The sequence below is a fragment of the Nipponia nippon genome, unplaced genomic scaffold, assembly GCF_047370975.1.
Source record: "Nipponia nippon isolate SJK-2023a ecotype South Korea unplaced genomic scaffold, ASM4737097v1 scaffold_11, whole genome shotgun sequence".
Lineage (NCBI taxonomy): Eukaryota > Metazoa > Chordata > Aves > Pelecaniformes > Threskiornithidae > Nipponia > Nipponia nippon.
Window position 1 is genome coordinate 14,587,795 of NW_028262302.1, and position 22,573 is coordinate 14,610,367.

General features: G+C 42.5%; 1 protein-coding gene across 3 annotated transcripts in view; it reads right to left on the reverse strand.

The window, feature by feature from the left end:
• The window catches only part of BTBD7 (BTB domain containing 7), a 59,592-nt gene extending 42,171 nt beyond the window's left edge, over positions 1–17,421 (reverse strand). For 2 of the 3 annotated variants that reach the window (XM_087747563.1, XM_087747560.1), the window contains exon 1: positions 17,299–17,421. The gene's annotated coding sequence lies outside the window, so the exon portion shown is untranslated. Of the gene's footprint in view, positions 1–5,467; positions 5,643–17,298 lie in introns of all 3 variants that reach the window. The other variant, XM_087747561.1, reaches the window with a different exon arrangement.
• Positions 17,422–22,573: the final 5,152 nt, after the last annotated feature.

Genomic DNA, 22,573 nt, shown 5'->3' on the forward strand with positions numbered 1-22,573 from the left:
CTCAAAACTGAGCACAGCTTTAGGCCCGCTACTGTCCTTAACCTCATGGATCAACCGAAAGTACAATCTTTATGTTTTTTTATTACGTCACTAAATTTTACAAGATAATATTGTATAACCCACGCTGTGTTTCCCAAACAATTTAAGCTGGCAGCAGTGATGAACTCTGTCCTGGGGGAAGCTCTGCCTTCCTCTCTTCATTCTCATATCCACTTTCCCTACTTTGTTCTGGCTCAAATATTCCATGAACCAGATAAACCGACCCACATTAAAACCAACCTAGACAAAAAGTTTAAACAGTATCAGTTACCCAATTGGTTTGTTATGGCATCACATGAACACGTGTGCCAGCACAGGTGGAAAAAGAAAAAGAGGACCATGGAAACAAGCTGCTAGAGCCAGGATTGCATCTTTTGACAGCAAGGTATACTTGAACCACTCATGGATTCAGGTGCTTTTTTTCGTTTGGTTGGTTTGTTTTGCTAGTGTCCACTTCAGCCTCTATGCAAACCTAGTCTACCTGCACAGAAGTCAGTCTTGCACGTAACCTACCGAGTCTAGTACAAATGTAAATACATCTCAGTTACCGCATAAAATGCCAAATCAAGAATGCCATTTCCCATGGTAAGAGGCAGTTGTAGAAGGAGATGAATGTAAAAATGAAGCAACAACCCCAAACCACAAACAGTTAGATCTTTAGCTGCAGAAGGAAAGAAAGATTTCATCTTTCCTTGCAGAAGTCATCCTGCATACCAAAAGCTTCCCTATTTCAGCTTAGCTGAAGAATTTTTTTAACCTAATTTTAGCCTCAGAATACAGGAATTCTTTTGTTTGCTTTAAAAACTACCATCAGGTGAACTTTTTCTTGCCTTTCTGTTAAGAGTTTATATGCATCCACATAAGCGTTATCAAAAGGAAACTAAATTCAACATCTGCTGACCTACTGAAACAGGATCTCTCGTTGAGCGCAGCGACGCACACACAGATGTGAGTTATGTACGTATACATGTACACAGAAAAAAGTTAAATATGTCAAAGCTTGTTTAAAAAAAGCCTGCACTGCAGAAATAGCAAATGAAGTGTGTTATATGAAACCAGGAAGCTTTAGAAGCCAAAATTACCATCCTGAATACTACAAAAAGCACAGAAGTGATTTTCAGATTATACTGATACTCACAGCAGAATAAGATTTAAAATAAACACAAATCTAGTTAAAAGTTTCAGTACCTGAAATAAGTTCCTCAGTCTTCTCAATACTTGTCACGCTGAAGCTAAAATCCTAAGAACCTCAGACGACTTGCATCTGAGGTGCCTGGGCTGACAGCCAGGACTTCCTGGATTGGGAATTCTGATTTAACAAAACGCCTGTGTACAGAACGGACGTCGGGTAACAGTGACACTTTGTTTATAGTCATCACTCAATACAAAGGTTTCATAAATTTTTCTGCAGTCCACTGGGATCCAATTAATATAAAGGGCAAGGTGGGGATCGTTACAACACGTTTTGCAAACAAAAACATTTGACTTTTTCCCCTCTAGAATTTTAAGAACTTTTTGTATTTCTTCTGGAGTAGTTGCCATAGGATTATGAAATAGCATAATACTAAGACCAAAGTAGGAAATCATATCAAATACATGCACATACTTGTACCAACATGATTTTTCAGGTTTTACATTTTACTTAGCACATTTTAAATTTACTGCAAGTAAATGACAACACAAGTATCACAAGCATACCTTACTCCTATTTGCTTAGATTTTTATCTAGACCAAAAATACCATGGTATTTTGCCCCAACAGTTCCTGTCAAGTAGCAAGGAAGTGGAACTGCAATGCAAGATGAGATGACAACATCCAGCAGTAAACTGGTACAGTTGGGAGAAAAACAAAAAAAATTTTTAAAAAATCAACTTTTAAAAGCGATAACCCCAGTAGGGAAATACTCCAAGTTTTAGCAACAACAAACCTACTTTCATAGAGATCAGGCAGATAAATAACTAAAAGAGAAAGAACTTGAGAGAACAGACCCCTGCCGTTGTCCCCAGGGTACACCCCACCAACTTGCCTGAACAACCTGAACCCGTCTCCAGCCCAGACACATGCAGGGCAGTGGCCTGGTGACCGACACAGACCCCTGAGCCATCACAAAGGGATTCAGGAACAATCCCATGTTCAGCAGAACGGTTCTACAGCTCCCATCCACTGGAGAGTCTCCAAAGCCAGCCCTGGCCCTGCTGGCTGTTACGCAGTATCACTACTGGAACTACCAGCCAGCAACATCCACAGGGACAAGCACTTAAAAATGAAGAGAAAGTTGCTTGTGGTTGGAGTTCCAGCTGTTTGTTCAGACGTGCGTTTACTACCTACTGCATTTTCTTACCGTCCTACTTGGAGGGTGTTCTCCAAGGACGAGGAGCTGACAGGAGCTGAGTATTACCTGTCCTGACCCTCCTCTTGTTCCATGGAGGAGGCACTCGGAGGTACTGGCATGCTCACAGATTTTGCTGAGGCTAGAAGTCTCCGATCTCAAAAGCATACACGCTAAAGGACTGAATGCATATGGGACAGCATATCTTGAAGAAATTGTGTAAATGGTAAGTAATTCTCTGTTCAAAGTTAACAACTGACATTTTGAAGAACCAGCTGATTACGTAGCCAGACACACACGCTAATCCACGCAAAGCCTATTTTGACTCTCTTTTTAAATCCAGTCAAGCAATCAACCTTTACCATTATTCAAAATTATCTGGATGATACAATAGTAAGATGTAGCTGATACAGCTGAAAGGTTCTGGTTTGGATTAGTACCGTACAAAAATGAGGAACAGATAATGTTCTTCATGATTTGGGTTTATGAATCTGTTATTTCATGATTTACTGCATTGGAAAGAAAATCCAATAAGCAAAATACCAGAACATAAGCCACCTCAGCAGTTACAGGCACAAGAGGGCAAGAAAAAGCAGATATAACGAGATTGCGAAAGTGACTGCATTGCTTAGTGCTTTGCCGAGAACTGCGTTCCAGCGATCACAAAGAACCCTTTCTTAAAGTTAGGCATGAGTTTTAAAGCACTTTCTTTTTCATGAAGTAGTACACTTCTCCATTAAGGTCCTGTAAAACGGAGGTGGCAAAAACCCCACAGCAGTCCTAGCCTTTTATTTCTAGATTTGTTGAGAAACATAGGACTGAGTTTTAGGAGGGGAAAAAAAATCACCTGTACCAATTTTCAACATGTCTGAAGAATCAGAGTGAAAGCTGGAAGAACTATATTCAAATAGAATATAAAGGTGTGTAATCTTGAAGATACGTAGACTTCAGAAAATGAAAAATTGAGAAGCATTCTGGCAGCTGAAAAGACACAGAAATTATAGAGGAAAAAACCCTCTTTTCAATGCTGGCTTTGCAAATAGTGTTCAAACAGGATTTTTGATAATCAGCAAAGCAATTCAGAGTATGAAGTGAATGTGTCACATCTTAAAAGCAATTAAGTAACATCATCAGCAGGGAGCAACCGGTCAAATCACTAACAGCACTGTGGAGGCATAGGACATCAACATATTTATATTCCCTTAAATATGAAAATGTTCCAGCACCTAAAAAAACCCAAACGCACAAGGCAGATGTAGACTAAGTGAACTACAGCAGTACAATCCTGCACAGAATAGGAAGTTCCTCCCAAGCAACTTAAATGCTTTCATGCATTGGCAAATGAATCTTGATCTCTGTGCATCACTGATCGTTTCAGCTGGTTGCAAGCGCCCACTAATTCACCAAAAGTCTATTCTGATTGATGATACTCATATGAAAGACTTCACCAATGTTCCTGAAGTTGAATTCAAAACACTTTTTAGCAAAATCAGCAAGAGGTCACTTATTGCCCTCTAGGACTCTCTTGAAGTGAAATGACAGCAGGTATTCTTCAATGACTTTGCATTTTTTAGAAGTTCACTTGAAAGGAACATTATCCGATTCAGACATAAAACATCATTAAATCTACTTTGTAAGAAAATCAGAGAAATCCTATCCAGCAAATCTTTATCAATACCACTGAACAGAGTAATTAGGTATGAACATATCCATTTACAGGGCAAATGAGCATAATTCATTTTAGCCAATCTAGAATAATTGCAAGATATTCTGACATATTGTGATACATTTTGAGGAGTCTGAAGGCTTTTCAAAAGGCCTCTTCTGAGCAAACAAAAACATGCTTTTGTTTTTTAAGAAAGGCAAATCCTCTTTGGCATAATAAATATGCGAACACATCAGTTGGTTAAGACAGAAAAAGGAACACCCAAATCACATTAGAAGTACCTCCAAAAATGATCAGACTTTTTTTTTTTTAAAGTAGTCTGCTTTTTCTCTCTATCAAAGTTTTGGAAAACGCTCAATCGTCTTGTCAGGCAGCGACTTAAATCAGTGAAATTTCAGCTAAGTTCAGCTTCAGATACCAGGACTGAATACCACTCTGGTAAGACCACTGTCTTCCTCCCTCTGTCTCCAGACACTGCCTGTCCTTTATTGCAGCAGTATTCTCAGCCATCAGCTTCTTTCTTCCTCCATGGAGAAAGGCAGCAGTGGAACAAGAGTAAGAATTCTCCACATGAAGTTATCCCACCTTTAAACAGTATATTTCATTGGCTTCCCACACAAGTACCCCTTATCTGTCAACAGGGTTGTTGCTTTTTGTAGAGGAAGGCAGGTAGTCTTTCCTCTCTGCAGTTTTCACAACTCAAATGATTTTGTTCTATTTTCTTTGAGAGTGCCCCCCAAAGATCCCTGTTTCATAGAGAAAGGGAATTCCTCCTCTTGCTCGAGCTGTGACCCAACCACAACACAAGATGCTGTTTTCAATTAGCAAGTCTAGTAAGACGGGGAAATCTTGGCTCAAACCCCAACCATATGGAAGATCCGTCACTGGATTTTAGCACTGCTGCCTTCTCACATCAAGTACCACCTCAGTGGGGTATACCATACAGTCTCCTTGTACTGGAGACATTTTCCCTTTTCTCCAGGCTCGATTACTTCACAGAAAGCCATTTCGTCTGAATGAGGATCTAGGAGCTTCCTGTACACCATAATGCTTCTGAATTCACGGCACAGTTACATTCACCACAGTTCCTCTCAGAACATGTCTCCTCTGAGAGTATATTGAAGTTACTAATAAGGCAATCCCAGACACCGTGCTCTGTACCTAAAGTAAGCAGCACCCATCCTCTCTTACGACTTCCTATTTTCAATTCAGCTTCAAAAAAACATCCTTTTGATCACAGAGTTTTACTTCCCTTATTAACTTCCACAGCCTTAAGAGGAACAGCGGTAGTCCCTGGCGATGACACCGCTCAGGGTTTTCCCAACAATAGCTCCAGCATCCCAACATCAAAGCAAACTAAAAATCTTGGACCCACGTACTGATCAGCCTTCCCATATGGGTGAACTCTGTTCATAAGTCAGTTTACTGATTACCTCTATCATCTTATTTTGGCTGCAATCAACTCCTCATCCTGCCAGCCAGCCACTGTATCAGTAACATCATCATCTCGTGGTATTTCTGATGCTTGGAACCATTACGGACATCATTCCTCATTACTTCAGTGTTTCTGCATAATCCTCTTCCTTTCTGCGCAAGTTTCTGAGATGCCTGGTGACAGAATAATACACATTTCATGTACTTCCACTGAAAACCTCTGCCTCTGGCTAAAAAAAGTTTTACCAATATTGCCATATATTGAAAACAATTTTCTCCACATCCCTCTCCTTCATATACCACTATTTTTTGTTCTGTACACCATCCTCTACATGGATCCTTTTGTTATCACACAACAGCACATTTCACCCATGCAGCCTTTGCTCTTCAATATTAAAAAAAGTTTGAAGTATCAGTTGCTAGCATCATCTCTTAATATGTTTAAGACTAATGGATTCATCTATTTACAATAGAAAAACTGGAAGGTGGAACACAGAAAGGTGTGTTAAAGAGCTTAAAAGGTAATCTAGTTCAGCCCATTTCATGAGACGTATCAGGAATTTTATTAAAGAAACACTGATTTTCCTCATTCAAGAGAGTATTAAGTCACAGCAATAAAACTGACACATTTCAGCTACAGTTTTAAATAGACTTTCTACAATAATAGTCACAAGCCATGACAAGTCTTGGATCCAACCAAAACACAGTTCCAATCTGGATTCAAAACGCATTATTTGGTGTGTTTGGTTGAATACCAAGTCAGGGTATTCTCTTCTGCAGGATTTTTCTCTCCAGTGTAATTAGCTCCCTGCACCAGTTTACCAAGTGGCCCAAGGAACGTCACCAGAGGAGGGAAGAAGAGCAAGAAAAGGCTGCTTGCTCCCCACAGTCAAACACAACATGCAGTTTGACTAATAGTCCCTTGGCTCAGCCTTCAAAAAATAAACATTCCCAGTCCCACGCACTCATTCCTACAGCAGAGCTGTCCCCTTACATTCTAGCAGATATTTGGGAAGCCACATAAGTCCTGTCAGGGACCTGACTGGACCATGGTTTTTGTTTGGGTTTTGTTTTTTGTTTGGTTTTTTTTTTTTTCAGCTGATCCTCTCACGTGGCTGCAACAGCCTCTACCCTCAAGTACAGCATTGTCTCTATCTTCGTTCAGTCAACTACCACTTCCAGTGTAAATATTTTAATGTAAGTCAGTAGCTATAAGACCACTCTTGCAATATGCTATTTCTCCTACGTAGCTCTTAAAAATTAAGAGTAAGAAAAAGATTACCTTCAAATTGCCTGCAAAGCAAGGGCACTCCTAGCAGAAACAGGCTATTTACACAGCAGTAACTACCAGTAGGATTCACCACAGCAGTGCTCACTGTATCTAGTTAGCTGAACTGCTGTTTCTTCTTTGGCCTGTACTTCTTTTGCTCTGTATTTGTGCAGCGTGTTCCTCCTTTCAACTAGGCCTTGCTTAACAACCCTTCAGATAGAAGCCATTACTACTAAAGAGGTCCATGGGGGTTGTTGCTTTTTTGAAGGCTTGAAAGATTTAAAATTTGCAGTGACAGAATACACGTATCTAGGTATTAGTCATACAGGGAAAAAATACAAAGCCAAGCCTACGTGCATTTTAATATATTCCCCTCAATCCAGTAAATTCCTCCACCGATGGGGAGAAGCTAAGTGCATATGCAGGACTCCCTGCCTGTCAACTCTTCACAGGTACAAGAAGGCGATCTGGCACTACCACTGAAGTCAAACTAACAGGGAGCTGTACCTTCCCCTCACTCCGCTGCTCCAGCCAGGGGGGTTTCCTGCTTCCCCTCACACTACGTACAGAGATGATATGATCACAGAAGAAGTCATTTCAGATGGCTGATCCATCACACCACTGCTGGAGGGGGTGACAGGTAACAGACAGCTAAAAGGGAATTCTTGCAGGTTGGTCTGACAGTCAGCTACCACTGGAACAGGAATCCACAGCTGTCGATATGAAGAGAGCAGACTATTGCTAGTAAACTGCTTCACGAGTCCACAAAAGCATACCCTTGTAGTCATCCTTTTCGTTCTCTCTGAGCTCGGGCTCAGCCTCAACAAGCCACCTGAGCCTGGCCCCAGGCTCACAGGCAGAGTCCTCCTTTGTAGCCACTCTTCCAGAGGCTCAGGTTTCAGTGGTGACACTCTGACTCTTCTAACATCCACAGTCACTCCCAGATCGACTCTGCTCACTGAGGCAGGCAGCACTACAAAAATCAAACTGGAAAATTCATCATGCACGGTATTTCTACAACAATTGACTCATTCGAGAGCTTGTAAACTGGTTATGGACTGCTGCCACCCTGAGCAAGTCTGAAATTCCTGGTCAACCCACAGGCTGCTTTCCTTTTATTTAGTTGCTTTTAAAGTACAAAAACGCAACTAACATGGTAATCTTACGCCTGTTTGTATAAGTCAGCTACCTCTGTATATACTAAGATTTTAACAGTTATTTAAAAGCTTGCACATTTAAAAGATTTCTCCTTTGGTTGGGCTTTTCTATATGGTCAATTTAAATTCATTAGCTTCAGCAGAAAACTTGAAGGGCCACACTGACTTCAACAAGTAACATTTATATCATAACATCTGATGCCAAGAAATCGTTCTATGCCATACACTTCAAAGATTTCGGCTGTTTTGAAGACAGATATTTTAGTACATGCACGTGAGAGCATGTACAGTAGCAAAATACACTGGTATTGCAATGCTTCCCCTCACAAGCAAACTTCAGATACTTCCACAAACTACCAGAACCCTCAAAAGTTACACCAGTAACTTTAGTTTCAGTAGTTACCTCCAGTAATACCTACATTTAGATTCCATGCAAGTGTAGCAAGAACTAAATGCTCAAACTTTGAAGTGTATCCTCACCAAAAATACAGAAATCTATTTCAAATGAAACAGAAAACATACTTTCTCAATGATAAAAACAATCAATTAAGGAAGGAAAGGCTTAGTCAGAAAACCAGTCTAGTAGTTAGTCTACAATTAAGTTGGAGCTTTGTTTACATTTTCCCCTTGGCAAGAAAAGGAAGTTATGTCTTCCAGATTTCCTGCAACAAGCTCTCTCCACGTTTCTAAAGCATTAATTTTTTTGTCCTGTAACATGAACACGCAAGTTTTACAGAACAGTCAAAGAAGCACACGTTAACACGTTGTTCCTAAAAACAGATGCACCAATCATTTACGCATTTAATTTAATTAATTCAGCAATATCTACACATACCTCATGTATGCAGACTTTCGAAGACTGCACAGTTAGGAGAGCTTGTGGGGTGGTTTTTTGTTTAACTATTTGCTAAAGTAAATCTGCCCTTTGAGCAGACTGATGATATGCCTTAACTCTTCCCTCTCCCCCTCCACAAGACTTGAAGCTTTTCAGCTGCCCCAGAACATGGGAAAAAAATAGATTTTTCAAAGAAATCAAAGAAAAGTTTTAGTACAATCCAACAGACTTTCCTTCTAATTAGAGGAGATACACCATTAAAACAACCCATTGCTCTTAATCTCATTTTAGACCAAATTTGGTTCATGTTTCTCTTATCCACAACTGTCCTTGATACTGCAGTTTCACACTCAAAGCAAGTGTGAAAGGCAGAAAGGGAAGCCTTTGCCAGCGTGTGCTATGCTTACCAAACCTCCTTTGATTCTTCCATTATTTGAGAAGTTCATCAATATATGGAAAAAAGGCAACATTGCCACCAAAAAAGCAATCTCACTTCCCTCTCTACCCAGGTGATCATTCCCACTCAATTCTCCATTCTCTACTTGCACATTCATATTCAATAAACAAGAACAGTTTTTAGTTGCATCAGTTTTCAGATTAACAAAAATAAAAGGTTCATTTTAACTTAAAGGAAACAAGTTAATCTTGTACATGTGGGGAAAAAAGAAAAGGCAAGTTCCGTTTCCTTCCAAATTTAAAACAAGGATGAAACTCAGATTCACAACATGTTTAAATAAGCATTCTCATTACTGTAGAAGATCGCTAGTGCTTAATCCAATTCAGCCTTGATGCAGGTAACACCTAGTCACAAAATGTGACATTTTCTAATTTAATTCTCCAGAATAATACATTGGTAGCTAAAAACAGAATGAAGGGAGAAGGGAAGAAGGAGAAAGGGAAGTAGAACCCTAAGATGGTGGTGAGGAAATATCTAGATCAGCCCAAGTCTGTTAATCCAAACTGGCAAATTTTGAGCCAATAATCAACTGGGGAACTACGCAGTAACAAAATTACTTTAGATATTCTCAGCAGTGAAACTAAAGTGTCTTGAAAAACTTACAGTAAGACAAAACAAATTTTATCGTCCTTAAAAAGGAAAAACCCCGAGTAGTACGGACAGATCTTTGGGAAAGTTTGCTTTAGGGCTGTACTTCTCAGTAACGTCATTTTCAGAAGCCTTGTAATTTAAGCCTGAAAACCAACTTTAAATAGTAAATGTCCAGGTAATAGCATCAAAGATCTTGGTTGAATGCAGTTAAAAGACAAGCAGCTTTGATTCAGTGCAGAAATACATACAACAGGCACTTTACCAGGGGTTACCAAGTCTTCAGGCTTGTGTCTAGAACTACAAAGTACTATTGGAGAGGGGATAATCTTATACTGTATGACAACCTTACTGTGCTAGAAGGGTATTTTGGCATTTCAAGCCCAAATGCACATTTCAAGCAGTGTCTAATAAAGGACTAACCCCTACAGAGATTTTAATGACCAAGTAAGAAGCAGAAAGTACTTTCTGATGCAAATTATGTATCTTTTTATTAAAAAAAAAAAAGACAGAAAATGATTCTCTTAAATATTATCTTTGGCTATACAAAAAAAGTCAGCCAAGTTGGAATTTGAGAATCTGAGGCAGAATCTGACATTCTTATCCAAAATTTAGATAAGCTAAATCCCCAAATCACTCATGAAAATAAACTGCAGAGGAGATGGAGATCCTTGGTGCATTGGGGGGGGGGGGGACGGACGACGGACACGACTCACAATGACACTGACCAACAACTCCTCATGCTGTTATACACAATCTTTTGCAGGAATTACGGTGCTTACATCCAGCTTACCAGTAACAACTGTTGCCTCTCAGGAGCTGAAAACTACTGACACAGCTTAGATGCTTCTTCGTTCAGTATCGAGGCCATCACTAGACTGAATTACACAAAACTTCCTGTCTCGAGTGTGCATTTTGTCAACTCAGCATTCTTCTACCATGCCAATGTCTGAAGTACAATAAACAACCTATTTCAAAAACTTCCTAGAAGTACCTCATTACAGACTGACAAAGGTATCTTCAACTTAAGATGTCAGTATAAGCAATTTGATTGTATTTCAGTGAGCTGCAGTCACTGCTAGAATGACTTTAAAGAAATCCATGAACCTAACATTATCTTCTCTGCCTGCATTCTCGAGATTTTATGTATTTCATTTCACCACTTGAGACATTCGAAATTGAGACGCCCATTACAGGATGAGCCAAGGTATAGGACACCAGCCTTTAATATTTGCCCATACTTGATTAGTCTGTGATTATTTTTTTTTTTAATGGATGATACAAAATTCCACTATGTATATGGCTACACTCCTCCCTTCTCCAAGAAGCAATCTTCTGGTCATTCAGTTAAATATCACAAGCAGCTTCGGAGGTAGTTAACCATCTATGTATTTTAAGAAACACATCTGGGTACATGAAAGAAAACCTCTAAATGCCTCCACTTGTACAAAGTACTTTAGAACACCCTCATATTAAACCCTGCAGAATTTACATGGATGAGCACTATAATTAGCACAGCAGCAGAAAGGCTTCAAATAGGACTTGCATCTTCCTAGACAAAGTCAAAGATCACCAAATCCACAGCAAACCCAGTTCCTCATTTCCAGTAGTCAAGGAAACACTTCCCCCCTGCCTCCCACCCCCTTTACATCGAGTCATCATGAGAACAAAGCTAAAGCAGAAGATCAAAAAAGCTGAAAGAATAAGGCAGCACAAGTCCAGAAAATATTGTCTCATTGAATTCTGATTAGATTTGTTATTTTAGAAGGCTTTTTAGTCGGTTCTCAAATAGCATTTCCAATATTGGGGTCAGGAGAAAGAGTACGAAAAGGGACTTCTGTCATTCATACTGATTATTTTTAAAGCAATTAGAAGAACCTACCACTCACAGAAGTGTTTTACGTACTTCATTGCAGTGCAGAGACTTGTGGTAGCAGATGATAATAAGCAAAGCAGCCTTGTAATTTCTCACTAATGCAATGTGATCTACCTGGTCATTCAAAAAGTACTTTAATTTGCCTACAGATAGGTATAATTTTACTAAGTTTTGATGCCTTCACAAGACTTTGGTATTCCTGCTTTTTGTATTCCAAACCTTGATTCAAATCCCAGCACTGGACTATAAGAAAGAACAGTCTTCTCTGACCCAAACTAAAGTTTAACACACATACATGAGCACACAGAGACATATTTTGCAGCTCTACTGATCCCACAGAGCTTCTGCAAGTACCGGGTCACAAAACAACATGCCCAACTAAAAGACCAAACGGCAGTCATTTATTACATTGCTGTTTCAACAAACTCCTTTGAGTTTAGCCATCGTTACCGTCAGTAGAAGTGTAAAATGGTTTGACAATTATCCTGAAACAGAGTTAACAGATCTTGGACAAGGCTTCCAGATTAGAGAGGAATCTTGCATACCATTAACTAGCTCGATCTATATCTAAAGCACTTCCCACTACCTAATACTGAAGATTTGAAGTGATGAATAATGCCAGGAAGAAGAGATTAATCTGAAAAGCAGCAAGTTGGCATGCTGAAATAATCCTATATCAAAGAGGACAGAGTAGAAATAAAAAGGCCCTTAAAGAAGATGGGGAATGGCAGCAACAGCAGCACTAGAGATTCTTTAAGAGAGATTTTGAAAAATTAAATTCTACCCTTTACAATTTATTATGGTGGAATGGAAACAGGATATGATAGCTAAGAAAAGCAAAGAGGGACAGAAAAAAAAATCCAGTCTTTCTAATACGGGAAGAACGGAACATGTTTGAGTGTCATACAGAATATACAGTATGATCACTGAATTTGGACAAGATTTAAGGACAAAGATCAAATATGATTTACAAAATGATCAGACATTTATACAGATAACAGCTACTGTTAGAATGTCAAGTTCAGAAAATAAAGCAAGATCTCCAGAAGATATTTCTGAAACTTAGAAGCTGAATTAGGAAGATGTTACCCTCAAATGTTACACACACACACACCCCCCAACCTTACTGAAAGTTTCTTCTTAATCAGTTCTGACTGCTATAAATTTTTTTCGCATGTTTCATCGCTCTGGTATAACGTGGTAATTCCTATTTTTCATTTAGAGAAATAGTTTAAATCCACTGATGACAGAAAATCCCCAACAGGCTGAACACTTGTCTGCAAGCCCACCAGTTGTTAACATACACATTCAGTAGCGTTTGTTGTAACCTTGCACAACACTTACACCCAATGGAGCAATCAAATCAGATTTAAATTTAACTAAGTATAGCATTACGCATGTACTTCAATCCAACACACTTAGAGCAACACAGTCCCACCCTCAGATCCCCTTTACCTACCCAACCTTGCCTCTACACTGTGCCAGCAAACAAACTTTCCACAGCAACGTGACGACCCAGATCAGGGACCTGATCTGAAGTTATTTTGTGTTTTAGTGGTTTATTTTTCAGACAGATCAGTTTCCTGCAATGCTTCAGAGTGAAGCCATGTAAACAGCTCTACCAAGACAGCTGAGGGGACTGTGCAGGAAGCAGGAAAAAGCAGCTGGGGACTGCAAGTGTTTAAGCCAATTTTCCCACTAAGCATCAATCAAGAATCTCATGGTCATCCTTATAAAGCAAGAAAGCTATCTGCCATAGTCCCAAGGACAAAGAAACGAGGTATTTCAGATCCCCTTTAGTTTCAGCTAAACCTCTGACACGATCCGATCTCTTTGCTTGAACGCTGGAAACTAAAACACCACAGACAGAGAATAAGATGATGAAAGCAAAATGCTAAAACTTTAGAGAACTTCAGGCAGCAAGGTATGAAATAAGCGTTGCATATGCCATCACTGATACTCAGCTCCTTCCTATCCATTTTTCCTCTTGCCCATTTCTACTCCCCACCACACAATTTCCACTGCTCCTACATAAAACACACAAGGATTTCAGATCTCCTAGCATCCACTCATTATACAGAAGGCATCATTACAATTGGCATCGTTCTTGGCAGACATGCAGGACAGATTGGATAGGCACAAAATGCAAGATTAGCATCAAACTTTGCATCTGCAGTCCCTTCTTGTTATAGTTCAGGCATACTGGTAAGTCAACACATTTTAAAGAGTATTCTAAAAATCCACAACAGCTTCTGTCCAAAGATTTAAAGTTACACTGACAAGCCTTATTCTTGAAAGAACCTGGGTAATGAAACAGATCAATAACTACATGACTCACTGGAAGCTCATCTAACATTCACATCTGAACTAGGATTCCCAGTCTCCACTGCATGCACAATAAAGTTTGCGCAGCAGTTTTCCAGACTTGTGTGAAAAAAATGGTACAAGCCATTGATCTGGTACCAGAAATCAAAACTCATGTGAACAGAAAGGGTTAGGGCCATTTTCAGAAAAAAAAAAAAAACAACAACAACAACACAAAAACAAAAAAACAATTTAGAGTTAAGACTGAAACTAGCAGTTTTATAACAGGAGTTACCATAAGAGCAGTCAGATTCTTATCAGTATTATTAAGAAGATGGTTATTTCTTCTTAAGAGCAATTTCACATTTTATCTATAGATCTTTTGTTTGATTAATGTGAACTACATGCAGTCCATGTGAGACGTCCATAGGTTGTTTTGATGCACCTTACTTTTTGTCTCTGAAAGGCAGCCAGCCACAACTGTCTTGGTCGTCACCGCAGCCAAGACATCAGAGTATGTTCCTCTTTTCTTGCATGTGGCCTGGTATACCAAAACCAAACTAGCATCAGGGTGGCAGGAGGTGCAGGGCTAGCGTCATACCTCCTCCTACGGCCATGTGCAGGACCACAAGATACCACAACACCAATGCAGCCTGCAAAGCAGGACAGAGGAAAACATTGTCCGAGCCTAGAATTCATCCCCTACAAGCCTCTAGGTTAATTGCCATCAGTGACAGCTATAAACCCGGCATCATGTATGCAGCAACTTGAAAGGCCGCTTTCAAAATGAAGACTCAATATTTTGTTAGTCTATTCATCAAGCTCTGACAGCCCCACTGAATTAAATTCAAACAGCTGGCTGCAAAGACAGCACATTCTACTATAATTTAAAAATGAGCAACACACCTTCACAACACAAAGTTTTGAGCTTCTTGGACAAGCTTGAAAACCAAGAGGGGAAAACAAAAACTAAAAAAAAAAAAAAAAAAAATCGCTACGACAAGTTCATGCAAGTCTTCCAGGAACACTTATAAAAATAATTCTGTTCTTTCATGTATGACTCTTTGCAAATCGGTCAATGCCAGCTATAGGCATTACACCACTACTGTATCTATGACTCAGCAAGGGAATCTGGACATATGAAGAAAATTCACTTTCATTAGTGAGAAGCATGGATTTTAAAAAAGCCAGCATTTAAAACAAAGCCACAGAAAATGATCCAAGATGACTTGTGTCTATGTTCCTTGTATGTTCAAACACACAAAATTAGATTAGAATGTCAAACCCATTTATATATTGGCTAAAGTTGGAAAGCAAGTAAAACAATGCTTAGTGCAGCTGAGCCAAAATACAAAGGATTCAATAGCTTTTTTTCATCTCCAGTGAACAGAAACAAACACTGGCTGTACACTCTACATAAAATACTGAGCTCTGTTTCCAAGATTACCTGTATGTAGTTCAACTATGCAAGTCTAACTTTAAATCTGAATAAAAAACAGAGAGTAAATCGGCAGCTTCATGTTGTAACTTAAGATACAAGCTTCATTCGCTAAGACAGTTATCAGAGGTTTACATATAAGCATGAACAGATAGTAATGTTTACACAGCATTATTTGACACAGCAAAATAGCAAGTTCTTAAACAGCTCAATTATGCTTTGGTCCATCAACTAAGAATAGTTAGAATTAAATTATTCCAAGGGAGAAAACATCACAAGCTGTACCTTTCCAATACATTACCTTCATCCAGATATTCTACAAAATAAGCACTCAGACCTTGCCTTTTGAACACCACAGTCCACAGAGTCTGTACATTACTAAATAAAAGACACTTGTTCCACATCCTCAGAAATAATCTCTATAGAATCTTGTTACGTTGGCAGCACTCTTCGTCGATAAGAAGAGGAGGGGAGAAAGGAGGAAGAAATAGTTTTACTGATTCCTTAAGCAAAAAGTTCAAATAGAGAGGGATCTAAACTCACCAGATCTAAAAAGGAATTCCCCTTCCCGCACCTCCAAATGTGAAGAAACATCCTAATACAGAACTAGGATAAAAGTGGTCCACGGTTTACATTTGAACCAATAAAGGAGAATCTTAGAAGACTAATCCTCTTCCCTAACATCTTTCAGACAAAGAGGGTAAAGTTTTAACTCATCAAGCTTCTCGGTGCCTCAAAAAAAGTTATGAGCAGTCAAAATTTTGTATCTAAGTTTCTATTTTTATTTTCTCCATTTCTAAATGAAAACAGCATGCAATATGTGGTAAAACCTGAGGTGACCACATCCCAGTGGCATATCTGCCAAACACTTTAGATTTGTGTATTACGTTACACTGGTTTGGAGCAAAGCCTCGAGCGATGCTAAACTCTTACACAAATAAAGTATCATTGTACCAACACATATTTTATTATCTATCCTGTTTTATGTCAGCACTTGACACGTGTGTCATCTTTCACGCAACAGCCTCAACGGGATGGCAGGGGAGAGCAGGTAGAAGCACGAACCAACAGCAAAGCACTATCCCACCGGCAGCAGGAATATTCCAGAGGCACGAGCACGCACATCATCTACAGAGCTCTCCGAGCTCCTCCAGGAGCGCCGCGGTAACACCCATGCGGAGAGGAGCAAGACGGAACCCCGCATCCCAGGGCGGCACCAACCTGAGGGCCTCAGGAACGGCCAAGGGACCGGCCGAACGGCCGGGCGCACAAGCGGGAGCCCCGCAGCCCACGGCGGGCGACCGCGGCGGCTCTCGCACCGGCCGGACCCCAGGGGAGCACCGCGGCAGCGGCACCGCAAGCCCCGCACCGGCCCCTGCGGGAGGCGCCTCCAGCAACCCCCCGAGGGCTCCGCGGGGAGCGGCGCCGGGGCCGCTGCCGCCCAGCGCCGGAGGGCCACGCCGCCCCGGGCGGGCGGGGAGCGCTCCGCAGGGGAGGAGGCGTTAAGGCAGGACCCGACGGCGAGAAGAGGCAGAGGCGAGGCCGCTGCCGGTGCTCCGGAGCCGGGACCCCTGCGGGCTGGGCCGGCCCTCCCCCGGGAGCGGCAGAAGGAGGAGGCAGGCGGGAGGCCTTGTGGGGCGGCGGGGCCCCGCACCCCGGCCCCGCCGCAGCGGCGGAGCCGACGGCGGAGCTGCGGGCGGGGAGCGACGAGGCGGGCGCGGGAGGAGCCGGCCCGCAGCCGGCGCGGGGCGCTGCCGGCCCGGCGGGGCGCGCAGCCGGCCCCAGCTCAGGGAACCCCGCCGCGGGGGCGTCGGCGGTCTCGCCCCCTCCCCTCCGCCGCCGTGACACCGAGCCCGGCCCCCCTCCCAGCCCAGGCTGGCCGCGCGGCTCCCCGTGGCGCCTCACCTCCGGCAGCCGCTCGCCGCCGCCATCCTCCCCGCTCAGCACCGCCCGCTCCCTCCCGGTCCCGCTCCGGCCGCCGCCATTTTGATCCCGAGCCCCAGCCTCGGCCGGGCAGGGGGAGCGGGCACGGCGCCTGCGCAGCGGCGCTGCGGCGCCCGGGCCACGTGGTCCGCGGGGGGAGGAGTGGGGCGGGGCGGGGCGGGGCGGGGGCGGGCTGCGCCTGAGCGGGCGCGCGGCATGGCGGGCGGGCCGGGGGCTTGCTGGGGCGGCCCGCGGGTCGCCGCCGTTCGGGGCCTTCCCGTCACCGCTGTGGCGTGGGAGGAGGGAGGGGGAGCCGCGACGTGTGATGGCACCCGTGCCGAAGGGGAGCTCGGGCCTCGGGGGCGGGGGTCCTCGGCAACGCGACCAGAAGGCGTTACTCTGAGAGCCCTCACGCGTTCCAGTCGGCCCGGGCTTCGGGGGCCTCCCCCGCCAACCAGCAAAATGGAGGGTGGGCAGGACGGGCGGGCAGGGTGCCGTGGGGCTGCCCCGGCCTGGAGAGGTGCCGTCCCGCAGGCCTGGTGTCGTGAGGGAGAGCCGAGGCCGGGCTTGGGGAGGTGGCAGGGCAGGTGTGCCCCCGCCGCCAGCCACTGCCCGCGTGTTTCGCTTGCTGTGTGGCAGATCGCGCAAGCTTGTTGCACCCAGGTAGAGAGGTGTCTGCCGTGTAAGTGGTTTGTCAGCACACGTTCTTTGTCCTTGAGTCTTCCTTAAGCTGCTTACATTAAGCATACATTTAGCTCTTTCCTTTGCCAGACTGCTATGAGCTTGTTACAGACAGGCCACGGTCAGATTCCAGTTTTATCGTTCACGCTAGGAATATATACTGTTCACCTGGAAATAAACTCCTACCGCCTCCCCCATTTCTGGTAACCTCTCTCAGCATCAGAAATTAGTGTTTCACACATCTAGGTGAAAGTAAGTGCCAGCAGTAAAAATGCTTGCAGCTTTTCCCACCGTTGCTGGTACCACTCCTGCTACATTTTCTTCAAAGAAAGGTGCATGTAGGTACAGTCAGGATCACAACATATCAGCCACCATGTCTATAAGATCGCTGTTTTCCAAATCAGAGAAAGTGACCAAAAATACACATCAAAGTTTTACTAGAACAATAAAACCACTTAAGTAAACAAAACTACTTGTGCTCTCTAAAGGAACTAAGCACATGAGTCTATATATGAGAAGGTCTGAGAAAAGAGTTTCACGTGCAGGCCAAAAATCTGATGAATTCACATGGCAGAAAATATTCAGCAAGCTGAAAGCCACATCTGTGATCATTCTTGGCTGGTAAAGGCGAGCTCTGACTGATTATATCCCCTCCTGACTTTGCTGACAGTCCATTTCTGGAGGGAAACCTTCCTCCCACTTGGCAGCGCGCTGTCCTCCAACCATCTCTGTAATTAACTTGCCTGAATGCAGCAGACCTCCCTAACTACCACTTGGCGTAACATCCCATAATGCTGAGCAGCTTACCAAGAAGCTAGGAAAAAACAGCCTCTAATATATTCGCCCATGCTGTAGACTGGTTTCAGCCTAAACATGAAGGAGAAACACAGTTAGTTGGGCTGATGGACAGTATCTTGTACTCCTTGGGGGTTTAACCGTCTTAGTTATTTATACGATCTCCGATATTGTAGTGTCTGAGAGAACCACAACATTTGACTTCCGTATGCACACAGTACCAGAGTGAGAGGAGGGAATTTTTATAATTGCAATTTAATAGATAAAGTTCACACTGTCAGGGTGATGCTTGTATCTGTTTGAGGGGGACTGTGCTCTGAAAATATTATGTCTTTGCAAGCTGTTGTTGCTGTTGTCAGGAGAGCTAATAAAACTGACTGGCAGGCAGAGCTCAGCCTCTTTGAGCTATTGCCTGCTACAGCCTTCCCGTCCTCTATTTCTGCCTCTTTTCTTGCGCCTGCCCTAACCCGCTTTCCGTTCCCTGCTATTAGGAACCACGATCATGGAATACCACAGACACAGTGCTCAGCTTAGTTCTATTTTACCCTGTAAAATTTCTGTAGAAATGTGGTATATATGATCATATTGCTTGCCTGTGCATATATGGGCTTAGGTCTATGACCTCTGTGCTAAACATTTTTTAACTCTTTGATCCATTTCTCATTTGGGTCCTTATAGACGCTGCAACTACAAAAAAGGCTTCGTTTGTCTTAGCCATCAAAGTCAAGCAACCAACAGACACAAACCTATAGGAAACTAAACTGCAGTAGTTTCAATACGCGTGGAATTGTTAAATATATCTGTTAGGAGAAATGGTTGCAGCCGAGGTGTCTAACGATGAACAGTGTGAGACAACCCCTGCCTCTATATGTCATTCATGATTTATAATATCGTTGTTACAATTTTAGCAGTGGCTTCCTGAGACCAGCATAGAAATAAGAACCAGTTGAAGTTAAATAAGTAAGATTCAGATCACAGAGCTTTTAGACTGAGGGGAAATAGTATGCCAGCTTGGTTTTCAGGTGGCAGGAACTAGTTATGAATTTGTTGCCAAAGTTCTGTAGGTAGGTGAAAAAATCCTTTCTTCCCTCCAGCAATCCTGGCTCATAATCTTACAGGTAGTAAAAATGAGAAGAAGGAAAGGAAAAGAAGTCTTGCAGGCTGAATGTTTGCTTTGTTAGTGCTTTTTTATATTCTGATATCATAAACCAAAGTGTAGTCAAAACGGATGGTTAGATCAAAGCACCAAGATCTTGCTCACCAATAATCATCCTTTTAGTTACTAAAATAAACCTTCTCTCTTATGACTCAGAGACAGTGTGTTGGGTAACAACTTGGGGAGGCATCTGGCAGGTTGGAAGTGAGGAATGCCACCATGTGCTTTAGCTTCAGACTTTTTAAAGCATAGATGTCACCCTTTGGCTGCAGTGCAGTGTCATCTTGGAGGACTGTGTGGTCTCATGGGCTAGACAGCTGGGAAGTGCACCGAAAGCAAGCTGACCAGCTCCTTCTGCCACATGGGACCTTGGTGCAGGAGACAGGTTATCAAACACTGAGTTATGAACCTTGCTGCAGAGGAGTGGGAAATGGAAGCTAATTGCATTTACATGCAGGTGAATATGCTTTCTGAGCCGAGAGGATAGGAGATTCACACCATCTGACAAACACCCCCAGAGTATGTGCACTCACATCACTTCCCTGATCACCTAATTATAATCCTCACACCACGCTCTCAGAAATAAATTGATCTTCCATTTTTAGCAGGATTGAGATATGTTTGGTTTGATTGATTTAAAATAATCTCTTGATGTCCTAATGAGCAAAATCTTACCTATGCCTTAAATATTGTAAAATGTCATCTCCTCTTTAGAACGAACAAAGTGCAGAATGAGATGCTGTCTGAGGCACACCACAGCTCTCAGTACCTCTGCTCATACAGAATGATGTAATGCTTTATTCATGTTTTTGCAGGGACTTCTGTGCAATACTTACTGATGATAATCACTGTACATACACATTGCACTTTATCTCCAAATTCAAGAGTGTTGGTAGGCAAAATTGATTATGTGCCATCACTTATCAAAAATAAAACCAACCCACATGTCTATTATAGTTCATTTACCCTTCATTTGCACGAGGAAGCTCAAGCTTTGAAATGCCCTCTGGATATTTATCAGAGTTTATTGAAGAGAAGATACACTTGGAAAAAAAAAAACAGTTCACTTCCATTGATTCATTTTTTGTCCATGATTCATTTCTTAGGCTTTTGGATGTTTCATTCGCTTTGCATTCCAAATGTGTACTGTTTGTTATTATTAATGATGTATTTGTATTGCTGTGTTGTGTGGAGGCCCTCATCAAAACGGGGGTCCTGCTGTGCTGGATGGTATGCCAAACTCAGATTGAAGAGCAGCCAAACTCTTTTTGTCATGTCAAGACATGACATAAAACCCATGACACCATCCACTCAGTACATGCTCTAGAGAATTTACAAATTAACTGGAAGGTGTGATCTTGCAAGGTACAGAAAGCCTCCTGCAAACCAGTAAGAAAACTGGATGTGCATGATTTTCGGTGAGAGTTGGGGGTCACACCACATGTTGCAGAAGGTACCTCTGGGTGCCTACTACAGAAACAATGTCAGCTGCCTTCCTTAGAGAATGTTGCTGTAAGCAACACCTTTTTATTCATGACCATCTGAAGTGTGACCTTCTAGCATTACAGATCAAATCCTTAAAGTCCAATTTATCCCAACTTTTTTGTTAGTGTATGTATTTCAGTTCAATTTTATGGCACTCATGGCAGTAAATCATGGGTAAAGAAAAGCTTAGAATACTTAAAGTATTATCTGTTTATTGGTAACTAATCCACAATAACTGAATTCTCAAGGGCTGAAAAACAGATTGACGACTGATGCTTATTACGCTAAACAGGCTTCATTTTTTATCAGTGATAATGATGAGATTCTGCAAATATATAGATCTGGACTATTACTAGCTCTTTAATTTTATTCTTTGTCTGTTGTCTTTCTTACTATCTGAGCTTTTCTCACTACCTAAACCTACTTTAAAATTTCGTAGAAGAAAGTTATTTGCCATACTCATATACACATTGCTCGTTATACACCATCTGACAGCCCCTCAAAGAACAGACTGAAGTTGACATGCAAGCCACAATAATTGGATTTCTATAATCAGTGATGGCAGAGCAAGAGATGTGCTTCCTTGCGTGAAATCAGTGGCGTGGAAGCACAGCAATGACAGCAACATGCTATTTCTGCCCTGCTTTTGCTTGTTCCTTGAGTCACCAGATCTTCACGCAGAGAGGAGGAGCACCCTGTGTTCTGGCAGGAGAGCAGAGGAAGGGAGGTGAGGGTAGAGGATTTTGTTTGCTGCAAGCAGGAGAGAAGGAGGCTGCCCTGGGGCAGCCGTGATGGGGATTGCCACCTAACTAGCTGCTATGGGATCTCTGCCTGTTCCATGATGAAGCAAATTCCCCATGAGCCCGCGTCGGGGAAAGCTAAGGGGCACACAGCCACCCTGCGCTTCTGGGAAGCCTGGAGAATTTGATGAGGTGAAGTAGTTGCATCGAGCAGGAACACAATGCAAACTGTTACCTTGAAGGAGGTGTTAAACAGGCCCTGCCTGGGGCAGGTCACAGAAAATACACGTACATCGTACATCTGGGCCTTTGAAGAAGCATGAGGAAAAGAAGTGACATTAGACTCCCATGTTAAGGTGAAGAGGCCTGGGGACAGACGTGTGTTTGTGGGACAACCTGG